The following is a 14,598-nucleotide window of genomic DNA, read 5'->3' on the forward strand; positions in this document are numbered from 1 at the left end:
AAACACTTCTACGCAGAGGAATGGTATTCTGGGAAATGTCAGAATTACAGTGTTTATGACATCTTAATTCAGTTCCCCAGGGTGTGTATCAGGACACAAGGCTCACACAGTCACAGCCTGTTTTCCATGCAGTCTTCCAATACACAGAAGAGCATCATATGCAGCTGCATAGTGTAGTTCTTTGTCCTCATGGTTTAGTATGTGTTTACCTAGTAATAACTGTGCACTAGCTATGCTTATTCTGAATATAGTGGTGTGTTTTTCCTTGTGTTTTTCTCTACTCAGATGTTCATGACCATTTTGCCTGACTGATTCACAAATATCAATGTTTCTCCTTCACAATGTCCTGTGAGAAGTGAGTATTAGTTCTATTTTATAAGTGATATATATGGAGATTAAAATTAAAAATGGCCACCGATTTTGGAAGTCCAGTTTGAGATGTTGAAGAACTAGGGTTTTTGCAACATTATACAGCAGTTTAAGTAATCACAACTCCACATTTTCTGCACCTGCAATTGTCAAAATTTCTGCAAATCTGGTACCAGGAAAATAAGGAACAAATGAGCAGAGATTAATGTGATTTAAACAACTCTTACAGCATTACACGAAAATTCTGTCACTTCATCATATCTCCAGAGTGGCTTTACCATTAAAATATGTTCTGTTCCACTTCAGGAAACATTTGCCTTATCACTAAGCACCTTCCATCTCCCATAGGAGGTGAAGCAAAAGCTCCTGCAGCTCTGTCTTCTTCTCTGCACGTTCCAGAGCCATTCGTACAGCAGGTCTGTCACTGAACAGGAGGCAAGGCTCCTATTAAAAAAGAAAACAGAAATAAAATTTAAGGATAGTATGTTGCATCCTTCAATAATTGATCTTATGGCATCAGATGCTTGAGAGTACCTCAGCAGAGCTGAGCCACTCCAGATTCCCTTCCAAATGTTTCTTACTTGAGGAAATGGTTGTATACATCAGATAGTGAGAGTACTGTAGTGCTGTACAACTGGTAGTGAAAGTGAGTTGTTGTGATCAGTATGGATCAGCATTACAGGAGAAACAAGCACAGATTGCCAGGTGATTTCACAGATACTTCGACGGTCATTTCAGGCCCTTCCCCCAGACTTCTCAATGTTATTTGCTAGACCATCTCAGTTGCTTGCTCCTCATCAAACTTGTAAGTCTCTGTTACCCTGATTTATACTCATGTCCTATCGCATTGTGAAATGTCTTTCTCAGGCCACCTCCAGTAGCAGTTTCCCTGACCACTTACCTTTTAGCTACCTCTTCACCCATCTAGTCTCTGTTTTTCTTATCTCATTTTGCCCTTTCTTTCTTTTTCCTCAGCATCTTCAGCTTTCAGGTTGTCTTGGCCATCCCGTTTCAACTTTTTTATCCTGTTCCATCTCTCAACTTCTTAGACTCCTGGCCCCATATCTGTTTCATCATTTCTTTCCAGGTATTCCTGCTGAATATACGTCTGAAAACCACTGGTATCCAGTCAATCCTTCTTCCCATGAAAATATATGTTTGGATGTAAGAAAGGGTAAAAGACGTATCTTTGGCACAAAGGTCATACCTGTACAAGATTTGGGGGTCTTGCTCCCAAAACACTAGGGACTCTGAAATCTAGAAAATGAGATGTCCCCACAGGTATTGTTTGGGGTTTTCTAATTTGTATTTTTGGTGGGGTTTTTCGGCATTGTTGTTTCCCAAGTTGTTTTCTTTGAAATGGCTGGAATTTACCAAAATGTTACAGTCTGAGCCAGATACTTAGCATGAATGCTCTAAGCCCCTATTGTTCAAATTTGGGAAGGTTGCAAACAACTGAAATTAAGATTTTATGATGGAAGGATTTAGACAACTTTACATTTTCTGTGATTGAAGCAAAGTTCAGACTATCACCTGATTAATTGCTGTAGAGTTAATGAGTATGCAGAAGACATAAAAAGAATCGATCAGCTCTCTATGGACTCTTTTGAATGGCTTAGTAGCTTTGGCGCAAATGTGTAATATGCTGTTGCTTTTTGAAATGCTGTACACATGAGAAAAGACTGGGGCAATGATCCTGCCCCACTTATAATGTTGTTTATTCTCTTTCTTTCTTTCTTTTTTTTTCTTCCCCTTGGCATCTAATGGCTCAAGAGTGGTATTCAGGCTTTTTGGCTTTATGAATCTGTTTCCTTTTGGCTTTCATTCCTTCAGTCTCTAACTTAGTACAAACTGTTTCAGTAAACAAGAATATGATATTGCAAATGGAAGTCTGTATTTTTAGGTAAGATATAAGCAGTGTAAAAAATGGGGCACAAGGAAGCTTACACTGTTCTAAAATCTGGAGAGTGTTTATTTTTTCATCACCTAATTTATCAATAATATCCAACTTCTTTTCATGCTGACGTTCTTAATATCTAAAAGGATATGAAATTACTTCCGTTATTTATATGGAAGAAGTCCAAACTTTATAGCTGGTTGATTTGGCATTCATGTATGACTCTTAAATATCTAGCACTCCTGAAACTGTGTCTTAAGAATCCAAAAGAGCCTCGAGTGACCAGATCTGTTTCACTTGCAAAATAATCACAGAATCATAGAATATCTCAAGTTGGAAGGCATGCATAAGGATCATCAGGTCCAACTCCCTGCTCCTCGCAGGACTACCTAAAACTAAACCAAATGACCAAGAGCATCATCCAGATGCTCCTTGAACTCTGACAGGCTTGGTGCTGTGACCACTTTTTTGGGGAGCCTGTTCCAGTGACCGGCCACCCTCTCAGTGAAGAACCTTCTCCTCATGTCCAATCTGAACTTCCCCTGACACAGCTTCATTCTATTTCTATGTGTCCAAATAAGTCCTGTTTAAAAAAATAATAGTAATTTGATTATGTAAAGATTTGGTCTCTAGAGAAAAAAAATCCAGCTGGAAAAGGATTAGCTTTTCAAACAAGGCACTCTTCTGTGCTTCATAAACTCCTACATGAGAGCTGTGAAATGTGGAGTGCATGTCCAAATTAGCTCAAACCTCTTTAGGTGAAACATTGAAATGGCTAACTCTGTCCTACTCTATTGTGGTTATTTTGAGTATTTCAAATTCCGATATCCGGGAGCCTCCAAAGTAGCTTGTTTTTCCAAGAACCGCCTATCTCCACTTGGAGCCTGTAATTCAGCTCCAAGCTACCTGAAATGAACACCCAGTATCGCATTTAACAATTGCAGTGCAGTCAGCTCTGTAAAGCTGGCTTTTTGACAGCGTATACCAAATTGTCTGCTTCATTACAATCGGTTTCTACAATTTAATACTACTGACATTGACATAAGCCAAGTACACATAAATATGGATATTCAAGTTCAAAATGTTTTAGATATTTTTGCTTTAAGATGAAGCAGGTATTGCTTTATGGCTTGATTATCCTTTTTTTAAAAGGAATGTTCATGGAGATACAGGACCCATAAAATAGTACAACACTAGCACATTTTCGTTGCTTCAGACAAAACTACATAAATAAACTTTTTTTTTTTTTTAATTTTGAAAATATACTGAGAATATAGATATAACCAAATATTGACAATATTTCAAAACACTGCGCCAACTGGTAGAAAACAAGGCCATAGCACCCCACCTCCCAAGCACAGATAAGCTATGCACATCCTGTCAGGCTCATGTCTAATCTGTTCTTAGAAACCTTCACTGAAGAAGACTTCACAACCTCCGTAAGTAGTCTAATCTGCTGCCTGTCTACACTGTTCACAAGTCTAAACTGATGCCTGAACTAAGCCTATAGTTTCTTCATGCTCCTATTCTGTCAAGACCATAACACGTGTAAGATGTGTCTCTCCCTCCCCACAAGTGGCCATGCATTCCTGCCTCCCTTTGAGCCCTGACGTTTATTTATGCCAATTCAGCAGTTTTTTCCTCTCACTATAAATCAGACTAGTGAAATAGCATGTTTTTATTTAAAGGCAAGACTTTTTCTTTCCTTTTTTATTTTTTTTGAGCACTTCATTTTGCAGGTCCAGTTTAGAGCACAGCCATGTGAAGAGCTGAATCAGCATAACTGAGAGAAGAGAAATCTCCAAGGACAAACTGGAACAAGTGGCTAAATGTAGAGAAGGTGAATAGTGTTTGGGCTATTATAAATGGCATGGTTAATGTTAAACCTCAGTCTGCAGGTCCCTTATCACAGCATCAGCCCCTTACTTGCTTTTCTGTTCTCAGTGGGTTCGTGATCAGAAGTTAAATTTCAAACAGATAGTAGTCAGGAGGTCATAATGTGATGGGTGAAAGATGGCAGGAGGATGGTGGAGCTGAACGAATGTAACTGCACAGATATCACAAAAGCTGTGGTTCCCAAACTATCAGCCTCTTTCTTGCCCCAGCCTCAGCTGCTCCCTGCCCACTTTTCCACTTCTCTTGCTCCCTCCCTTGTACGAGCTCTGGTGCACCTCCAGCCTCGCAGTGCTCTCATTCAGCTCGCTAACCTGGCAGAATTTTACTTGCTCTTTTTGCTGGACTAATGAGCTGCACTGGTTCAGCAAACTGCCATACGAGCAGCAGCAGGCGAGTCTGCGCCGTAGGGGGGGCAGGAATGGGAAAGCTGCACCGTCACTGCGTGCAGCTGCCCCATCAGAGGGGTCTTGGACCCCCTTATAAGCAATAGCAAGATGTTATTCATTCCTTGTACTAAATAAAGCATGTGCCAACGATGCCGTCTCGTCTGTAGGGCCTTTCACGAGCAAAACCTGAAGACTCGTAAAGCTGTGACTGCTGGGGTTGCGGTAGAGTTCGGTCACGCTTCATTCTCATTTGTGTGACTAGACCCATTGACTTCAAGTAAACTCAGCACAGTTAATAAGTACTCACACTGGAAAAAAGAACTAGAGAAAGGGTCATTATTTTAATCAATAGAATGAACTTGATTTTCCTTAAATCTAACAGAAACACACTGACTGCAAAACAAGGCGGCGGGGGGGGGGGGGGATAGGAAACACAAGGCATGCACAGCAGCGTCTGAAGCAAAATATTGAGCAAACCTCGCCTCGTGTCTTTCCCTGAAGGCAGCTGGAGACTTGAGTCTGAGCCCAAGTCTCTCCTTGAGATAAGGCTCAGAATGCCCCAACTCTCCACTTAAGGTCTCAGCGGGTGAGTGGCCTCCCTCCTCCTGTTAGATCCATTCAGCTGGGAGGGAAACAACACAAGTCATAGGGGAGGACAAGGACCGAGAGGAAATCCTCGCCCAGAGCGTAATTAGGGTATCCGAGGGTAAGGATGCCTTCACAGGGTAGACCTGGATTCTGATGCTGGCACTTTTATACGCTTTGTTGTGCTAGAAATAGGAATAATATTGCAGAGACCAACACCTGAAATCCTCCTTGCCCCTCAATTCCAGTTTTTATTGTAAACATTGGCTTTCTTTTCTCCACTTTTCATCTAAAATTTTAATCCCTATAAACATCTGAAAGCCTAATCTTTGTCCTGGCGTCTAGACTACTTAATTTTAGTCAAAATACAAAAAATGCATATACCAGAAGACACATATAACTTAGTATCAGATATAATCTTGCATAAATGATTAATGAAGTGCTCTTTTTTCTTATTATTTGGCTTCATGTTGATGGCAATCTCAACAGCTAAATGTTATGATCATTATTTATATGGCTGATGTTTCACATTTGTCCTCAAGTCTGGTTTGCTTGGGAAAAGTGGATTGTACATATGGAAAGCAATAGCTAGCCATAGTCGCTGATTTACCATTTCTTTCCTTTGAAGCTTTTGCTAAAATTAGAATGGTATTACTGTTAGCTAGTCCTACACAGTTACTGCCTTCTCTAAGACTGATTATACATACAATAAGATTAAAAAAATGTCTAGGTTGTTGAAATACTGCGGGTGTAGACTTTTTTGCTGAATTGACAAAAAGGAATCTGTACTTACATTGTATTTCTCTATAGCAATGTTGCATTGTGTAATAAGAAAAAAAAAATCAGTTTCAGATCCAGATATACATTCTTATAGTATTATTTCAAGTAGGCTTTATACCAAAAGAAAAAATTGTTTCTGTAGTGAAGAACTGTTCATTAGCATCCCCCTGTGAGCTTATAACTTTAGGAATCAAAGTCCAGTTCTGCTTAGGATTCTTATATTGTTCTGACTAAATTCAAAGGTTGAATTTTTCCCCTAAAATAACTTGTTCATAAAGCAATAAATTGTTCCATTGCCTTAATTACTTTTAAAATATTAATCAATAGAAGAACATTCCTACTAAAAAATGCTTTAATTTATGTTTTTATTTGTAATGACATATAATCCATAAATTTCCAAGATTTGTTCTTCAGTACACCACTGTTGCTTCTTCAAACTACCTTTCATGGTCTATTTGAAGAGAAATGTTACCTTCACTGTTGCAGAGTAGTAACAAGGATTCCTTCTTCCTAGTTGCTGCTATAGGGCTGTTGAAAAAAATACAGAAGTAAACGGTGGTCATTGTGATTGCTTGCTAATAAAAGCAGATTCCTACTTAACATGGGCAACCAAAGAACATTAATACATTGTTTCAAATCTAGCATGTTATACTGTAAATTACCTATCATGTGACAGTATGGGCTTCTTTAAGTATTAAACTGATATACAACATATGTATTTTCTCAGTTAAGCAGGTTTTCTGAGGGCTGACTGTGTATCAATATATAAAAGGCTGGTTAAAACACTTTTTCTTTAGTTTGCTGTCTTATCTGATTAGGTTCTTCTTAACGTGGGCCCAGCTTTATGCAAAGTTCAAGGTGAAAAGTGTAGTTTGCAGAGGGCATTTAGAATTATACTTTATTCCTTTAATGATGTTTTTATAATTGTATCCGGAAGAAATCTTTGAATCCTCCTTTCTAAGTCTAATCAGCTGCTAATTATTCTGAGCCTACAAAAACCACAATAACAAAGTGTTTGTCTTTTTAAGCCCCCAGCACGATATACAGCAGTTATTGTTTTTGGTACAGTGAGCACTTTTAAAAGCTGATTCATGTAGTGTTTAACACATCTTTCTAGGCTGCTTTTTGAATGTCAATTAGATTGAATCTGAAAATGTAATAGCAATAGCTAACTACAGGAGAGGATTTATGTATGTCTTACATCAACATGTTGACATTATACACGTGTATGAAAGAGAGAACAGAAGGAAGGTTAAAAGGAAGCATGATTTGCAATTAGCTACTGGATTTTAGTAACAAATAAGTGTAAACTGGAAAGCTGCACCACCACAGAGAGGCTTCAGTAATTTATGCACCCATGAAGACTGTCAAGAAGTGTGCCGTTTATCTTTTTTAACAGAAGTTGATCCTTGCTACTTTAAACTGAAAGACAAGATCAGTTCTGAATAGAAAAAATAATGTAAGCAGAGGAGTAGATATATTTTGAACATTGAATAAGGATTGAAAGCTGGAGCGAATACCAGTAATTTCATTTATAGTCCATTTTAACTTAGTACGCCTTGTATTCAGAGCAGCACAGAGACAAGTTGCTACTTACAAAGGAGTTCATTTTATTATACCCTGATGAGATCTACAACAAGACTCTACTATGCTGGATGAGGGAAGAAAGCCTCTCTGAGATTAAGCGTCCTTCTTTAAGAAGTTCTTGCTCTTTTTCTTCTGTATTTAAATCAGGGAGATTGCCTTTTCCTAGTGACAATCGCTGCGCTGCACACAGTTGTTCAGGTAGGCAGAGCACAGGCTACTACTCTCTTTACAAGCAGGAGGGTAGGGATAAACTTCTGATTAATAGAAAGTACCCTGTAACTTGTCAGAAACTCTCTCTACTAGCTGAATTTTCAAAATTGTCTTAAGTTAAAGCCCTAACTAAAGACAGTTACAATTTTTAAGGGCAGAGAATTTAATTTGAATCAAATGCATGTTTGATTTACTCATTCAAACTGCATGATGTTCTCGGTCTTTATAATTATTTTCCAGTATAGCTGAAATAAAAAAAAAGTCATATCTGTCTGAAAGTGAAGAATACATACAGTGATATCGAGAGAATTAAGAAACTTTAGTTTTTGCAGGTAGAAGGAAGTGTATCCTGCTAATTAGTAATACCTACTCGAAAGACTCACACAGTAACTTAACATTTAATTCTTTGTTCTAGGTTCTCCTCTTAAAATTTTAGGTGACAGAGCAAGTGTCACAGGTATACTGTATCTAACATCGCAAATTTACTGCTGAACCAGGTTCTGAATTCAGTATCTCTCCTTAAAACCAAGTCAAGACTTTAGAATTTGACCTATGCTTTACAAAAAATGCCGTCTTTGGGGTGGCAATTGTTACTGCCATCTTGCTAGGGGATGGATAAGTCACATTAAAATCACCAAAACTTCAACTTTTTCTGGGAATTCTCATCATAGTTTATGATGACTATATTGCACCTGTTAGTTTTAGAATGTGCATATATTTTAGCATTTCAAACAACTGATACTAAGCCTAGGAACACTGGTTATTTTTTTATTGATGATCTGATGACTAATCAGTTGACTTTGGATCTTTTGATAAAATGTATTGTTGTGATTATCTCAGAGTTCAGAAGACTGTGAGAATGTCAGACAAATACAAATCTAATCAAATTTAAAGGTCATAAAATCCTCATGATGTAAAAGTGGCTGAAAATTTGCCTAGTGGGTAAAAATATGAGAGCATTCTGACTGTGAAATATATTAAAATCACACTCTAAGTAATTAAATCTAGAACTATTATAAAGATGTGAAAGTCGATATATAATCTACCTGTATGTAGTGGATGGTGTTCAACCTCCAGGTAGCCACCCGCAGACTGGAGACAGGTGTGTGGCTGCACAGAGGATACTACTAAGAGGACTTCAGTTTGACATACCTGAGATGAAGTTCCATGAGCAGTGGGGCAGGGATGAAAAAGAAGAAAGGAACATCTTTACAAAGCTTGTGAAAAGGGCTTTACAAGTAAAGGACAGAGAGACCTGAGGAACAGAAGCCCAAAGGTAATGATAAACAGCAGAAATCCGCACAAAACTACAAAAAGTAGGGAAGAAAAATTTAATGAGAATAGGGTCATAAGACATACATGAAGGATGATAATAGAGCAGTCTACTGAAAATCTAAGATACATAAAAATATACTAATGCAGAAAATACAGGAATAAAGAACAAGCACTGGAAGTCTTGCTACAAGACCAAAATATGATTTAATTGGTATAAGAGAGACATACCAATTACCCCTCAATTCATATGACATAAATATTACAATAAAAGGTTAAAGTTTGTCCAACAACAGACAGTGGTATAAGGGAAATGTTCTTTGTCTGGTACATCACAATTGCTTCCTTTTGACTTCAGACTTGGATCACTAGAAGACAATAGACTCAATACAGGTCAGGTGGATGAGACTTTCTGTGAGTATTTTTTATGAGTATGTGGCAGAATTACCCAGTGGCAACTGGGGATTTTGACTGTGGATAGAGCATGCTGCAGCGATAAGATGTCCAGCTGTTTCTAAGAATGTGGTGTGAGAAGATTTGGGTACAAAACTTCAAGAAAGGATTCCAGCCAACAGAAAGATATTCACTGATATTATGAGGGCTGAAGACAACTTGGATGAGAATGACAGCAAATTGACAGAGCTCACAGCTTTTCAGAAGAGAGCACAGGGAGCACAACAGCAAAACAAAAAAAAGCAGGCAAATTCAGCAAACACTGAGATTTGAGAAGTAAGCTTAAGGGGAAAGGAGTTACGCAGAACAGTCAGTTCCTTTAACAAGCAATTTTAAAAGGAGAGGTTCAAATTATTCCATTCCTAAGGAAATACAGAAAGGGTCCAACATGGCTAAATCACAAGCTGTTTAATGACTCTCAGACAAGCAGAAAAACTAAGGAAAGGGAAAAATAGATTGGATTACCATGAACAAAGTGTGGGAACAAAGCAAAAGACCACAGAGATACAGTACACAGAGCTACAGTTAGGAGGGACACCAAAGCCTCTCTCTCTCTCTCTCAGAAAAAAAAAAGCTATTAAGTACATTTGTAATAAGATTAACAAGCAATAGCTGATATTAAAAAAGAGAGAAAACTACTAGTAGATAATTCTGGGAAGGCAAAAAAGTTCAATATTGGCACAAAAATATTGAGTGATATAATGCCAGGCTGATAACAGAAAGATGAGCAGAAATCAGCACAGATTTCTGAAGAAGACACTGTATTTGATTTTATTCTTACAGCGGGCCCTACGGAGAGAAGGAAATGCTTTAGTGAAGTTCATGACAATATTTCATATGAAGTTTTAAAAAATGAGAGTTTTTTTCCTATAAAGCCATAATAAAGTTACACAAAATATACGAGCACATCTGGATATTTTTATTTACCTGTGGTTGGAAGATGTAAAGAAAATACTTTGCAAATGTAATATTGAAAAAAAAAATTACTTCTTTTCAAATTCATAACTGAGCTTCAAATGAAACAATATAGCCAGATAAAATTAATTTGTTTATCATTTGCATAATTTTAGAAGTTATCCACTTTAAATTGAGGTCATCATAGAAGAAATGATTTTTTGCTTTTTCACATGTACATGGATGTGTGTGAATATGTAGCTGAAGTGGATTGTATTCCTTCAAAACACTCGAGATTGATCACTATTGGAAACCTCTATTCTATTCAGTCAAGCTAGACACACTGAATTGGCTGTATTGGAATGAAATTTTCTAGTGTTTGTGTGTACTTGCTGAGCAGCACTGTATGGGACAGAGAAGTTCCAAATACTGAGATGTTTTTTCTTTGGGAGAGCTGCAGCGTCACGTCTCTTGTCTGGTATCAGAGATACCTGCTACCATTTGGGACTTGTCTAAAAGAATATAGCTCCAAACTCAGGTGGCCTATTTCACAGGCAAACCACTCAATCTCCTTTTTTTTTTTGTGAATCAGCTTCACATCCCATTGTCCAGAGGTGAGATGCAAGTAATTGAAATCAAGGCTATTCAGACTTTAGATCTGCATTGGACCATGTAATTGATTTGTTGTTGATGCAGTCAAAGTCCAGCCACACCAAAATCTGACAAACTTCCCCCACTTTTTTTTTCAGTCTGCTCTCTGAAGTCATTACTCTATCTTGATATCTTTGATGACATAAAGTACAAGGCAGAATAATGGGTTGAGCCTAAGTGTTAGTTACAGCAGAAGATTTCTTTCATCATCTAAAAGATAACCCTGGTTGGAATGATTCATTGGAGGTACATTTTTCTTCTTTTTTAATTTTCCTTTAACTTTAGGATCATAGTTCTTAGGAAAAACAAGCAAGCAAACAAAAATTGAATTCCTTTTTTTAATGTATTTGTCGGTTGGATACTCATTAGCAAACTGTATTCACTCAACCACTACTCGCTCATCAAACTCAGAGCAAACATTAAAATGAATCATGTTAAATGAAAACCGTAAGATTCACAGTGGCATGTGAAAGACAGACTGTTCTGTGTTGTACTTATATCAGAAGGCATAACAGGAAAAAAAGGGGCAGAAAAGTAAGATAAATCCCACAAGAAAATATCTGGCTTTCCTGTTCATCCTGTTCACTTGTTACAACTTATTTAATTTGGTATATACAAATGAGATTCAAATTATATTACCTACAGCCTAAAACAATAAACATTTATTTTAATTTGTAAAATGGCAAACCATATTTTGCTGTCTGCTTAGTTCTGTGTTATCTAATTTTTTGGCAAATATTGACTAAAGGAAGAATTCTGTCTGCTTCCATTCTTCTTCAACATTCTTTTCTTCTGACAGGAACACAGATAAAAGAATATTAATCTTTTAATCTTTTCTTCAAAATCCAGGGCATGATCAAAATCTAATCTAGGGCTCAGAGCACACATTTCAGTTTTCTAGCTGTATCTGGAAAATTACCCATTGATTTGTTTGGCAATTTAGTTTCTACAAGATAGCTACACTTACACAAAGGAAGTCTCTTTTGCAACTGTCAGTATTACGGATTTAAATCCTACTCGCAAAAATGATTTGGGCATATTTTACTTCTTTTTGGAATAAAAAGCAATAAAACAGTTACGATCAAGGAGTCACTAATTCTGAAGCAAATTGCATTTTTCTTCCAGTGAAAGAGAGTAGAGCCAATGGTGCATTGCAGAGGTTGTTGTAGGTTCTTGGTTTCTGCTAAGACCGTGAACAGCAATTGGTGATCTCTGTGGTTAGTGCTCTCTGTTCAGAACAGGGATATGATGGTTGTCATAATATTTAAGCTACACTTTTGTAATAGGAAAACTATTGAAAAGTTCAGCATGATCCTAACACACCAGGTGCCATAAAGTTACAGTACACTTAAAGAATCCAAAAGGGAAATACAGTATAGAAAATAAGAAGGAAGCTTCAAAAACATTCTAAGAAAGACAAGAGAACAGCAGAAGCCTCATGTTCTAAAGCAATTTAATTAGTCATAGAATTCTGTGAAATGTTTGATTCAGGCACTCCAAATTTGAGTGAAAGTGTTGCTCTGAATTTTGTAAATGGCTAGAAGTAGACCTTTATCCAACAGACGTGTAGAAGAATACTTGCAACTTCCAGTACATGAATAAACTTGTAGAAGCAATTGAATGGTTCATGAAATTCCACCAGCCACTGTACTGCTTGCGTAACCCAGCTGTCTCCAGTTATCCTACTCCTCCTATTCTTAAACCATCGATATACCTACTGTTACAGAACTTTCCTTACCCTAGTGCACATAATGTTGAAATAACAGTAAGAGAAAGGAGAGATTTTTCTTCTTAGCAAGGTCATCGCGACTAGTTGGAAATAAATATTCAATCAATTTTTCTTCCTTGAAAATATTGGCATTATGCCTAAAATGCCTGTTATTATTTTGATCAATAATTTTTTTCCTAATCATTGAGGAAATGGAAATCCGAACTGTTTTTCAGTCTTCTGTTTGTGGTAAGTTGTGTAATTGTTATTACAACATCTATTGAAAACTAGCCACCTGTCCTCCCCAAACCATAGGAAAACTTTTGCCCTATTGGTCTTTAAACAAAACACAGATAGATTATCCAACTACATTTAGGAGGAAGAGCAATGTTCAGTTTCCCACATTAAATAATTAGCAGTTTCCAACTATATCTGAGTGTGACATTTGAAATAAATTCTGTGAAATTCTACACTCCAAGGGCTTTATTTTCTAATATGTTTGTTTTCAAGATACATTGAATTTTAGGTGTTGTGAGATCTGTTGGATGTGCAAAAATTTCACAGCTTAGAACAGCATCAAACCAGAGAATACTGCCTAAGGCAGAAACCACAAATTAAGGGGTCAAATAATACTGGCGTTGGCCCATGTGTCAGTCTCTAACAGGATAAAGCAGTTTGTTATTTCATTTAAAACCATACTTAAAGCAGCTTGGAAAAGACTAAAAAGAGCAGGCTTGTATTTTAAAATATTATTGGAGGTAGATAGCCTATTATTAGAACATATGCTTACAACTAAAAAATTCCAAAACTGTAAAATAGCATTAAACAAACAAAAAAACCCCAACAAAACCCTGCACCCTGCACTAGAGAATCTAGATATGCACACATTTTACTGAGAGGTCAAAAATCCCCAGTATTATGAAGTCTAGAATACCATAGGTGGTATGTTCAGTCTAGTATCCTTTTTGTCAGCTCCTGTTTTCGTAGCTTTTCCTTCTGCTGGTTTAGAGAACACCATGCATGTAGTGTTTATAAACAACAACACTAATTACTAATTTGAAGTTAAAGAACAGACCTCCCCAGAATGTTTAATCTTTGGCCAAAGCTCAGAACATCTCAGAAATGATCTTACAAAACGGTGTCCTACCCTAGAGATTGCATAATATTATACATCTGTGCAAACCTTTAACAAGGTTTCAGAGGCGGGAGACTATAGAGACTGAATCAAATTTCTGTGTACTCTCCCTGGGGTCAGTGACAAATCAACAGCTGCTTGTTTCCATCAATAATAGTCCGTCTGCTGCTGCAAAAAAAGGACAAGTTTGAATTCTTGTGATTCAGCTTGGGCGACAGAGTGGGGTGGGTGACTGGCTTTACAGATTTTAGACCAGGTGCGTTGTTGTCGGCTAAGCAGAATGGATAGTGCTGATGTTTAATTGCTGTGTACTTGCCTAAGTCACGGATCACACAGTAAAAAGAGGAAGAAAGATTTACAAGGTAAGTCATTCTTTTTAAAATGAACTATGTAATATAGCAACATTGTCTTGAAATTAGAAAGTTTTTAAAATAGACTAGCTTTGTGTTTCCTTATGAAAGCTGTCATTCAGCTACTGCAGTACCTGATTTTTATACGATTTTCTGCAATGTGGTTGTATTTCTAGAAGGTATCAAGTCACCAGTCCAGGTAAAGACTAATGCAGTGAAAATTTCCACTGCTGATGATAATGAGATTCATTGATATCTCCTGTTTCTTCTTTGGGGAGTAAAAGAGTGGGAGCTTTCAGAAACCCGGTTATAGTCCTCCGATTCTCAAGGGCCACCTCCAGTTTTAATAATTGATAACAATGTAAAGAGTAGTCTGTTGGAGTCAAAGTGCTTTCCTTTCCAAGCTTTTCCCTGTCCTTTGAACA

General features: G+C 37.3%; 1 protein-coding gene across 6 annotated transcripts in view; it reads left to right on the forward strand.

Moving 5' to 3' along the window:
- The window catches only part of HS3ST5 (heparan sulfate-glucosamine 3-sulfotransferase 5), a 197,914-nt gene that overhangs the window by 52,075 nt on the left and 131,241 nt on the right, over positions 1-14,598 (forward strand). Inside the window, exon 1 of one of the 6 annotated variants that reach the window (XM_069805044.1) lies at positions 3,597-4,106. The exons of the other annotated variants lie outside the window; for them this stretch is intronic. The gene's annotated coding sequence lies outside the window, so the exon portion shown is untranslated. Of the gene's footprint in view, positions 1-3,596; positions 4,107-14,598 lie in introns of those variants that run through there. 6 annotated transcript variants of the gene reach the window in all.

Source organism: Haliaeetus albicilla, chromosome 17 (assembly GCF_947461875.1).
Source record: "Haliaeetus albicilla chromosome 17, bHalAlb1.1, whole genome shotgun sequence".
Classification (NCBI taxonomy): domain Eukaryota; kingdom Metazoa; phylum Chordata; class Aves; order Accipitriformes; family Accipitridae; genus Haliaeetus; species Haliaeetus albicilla.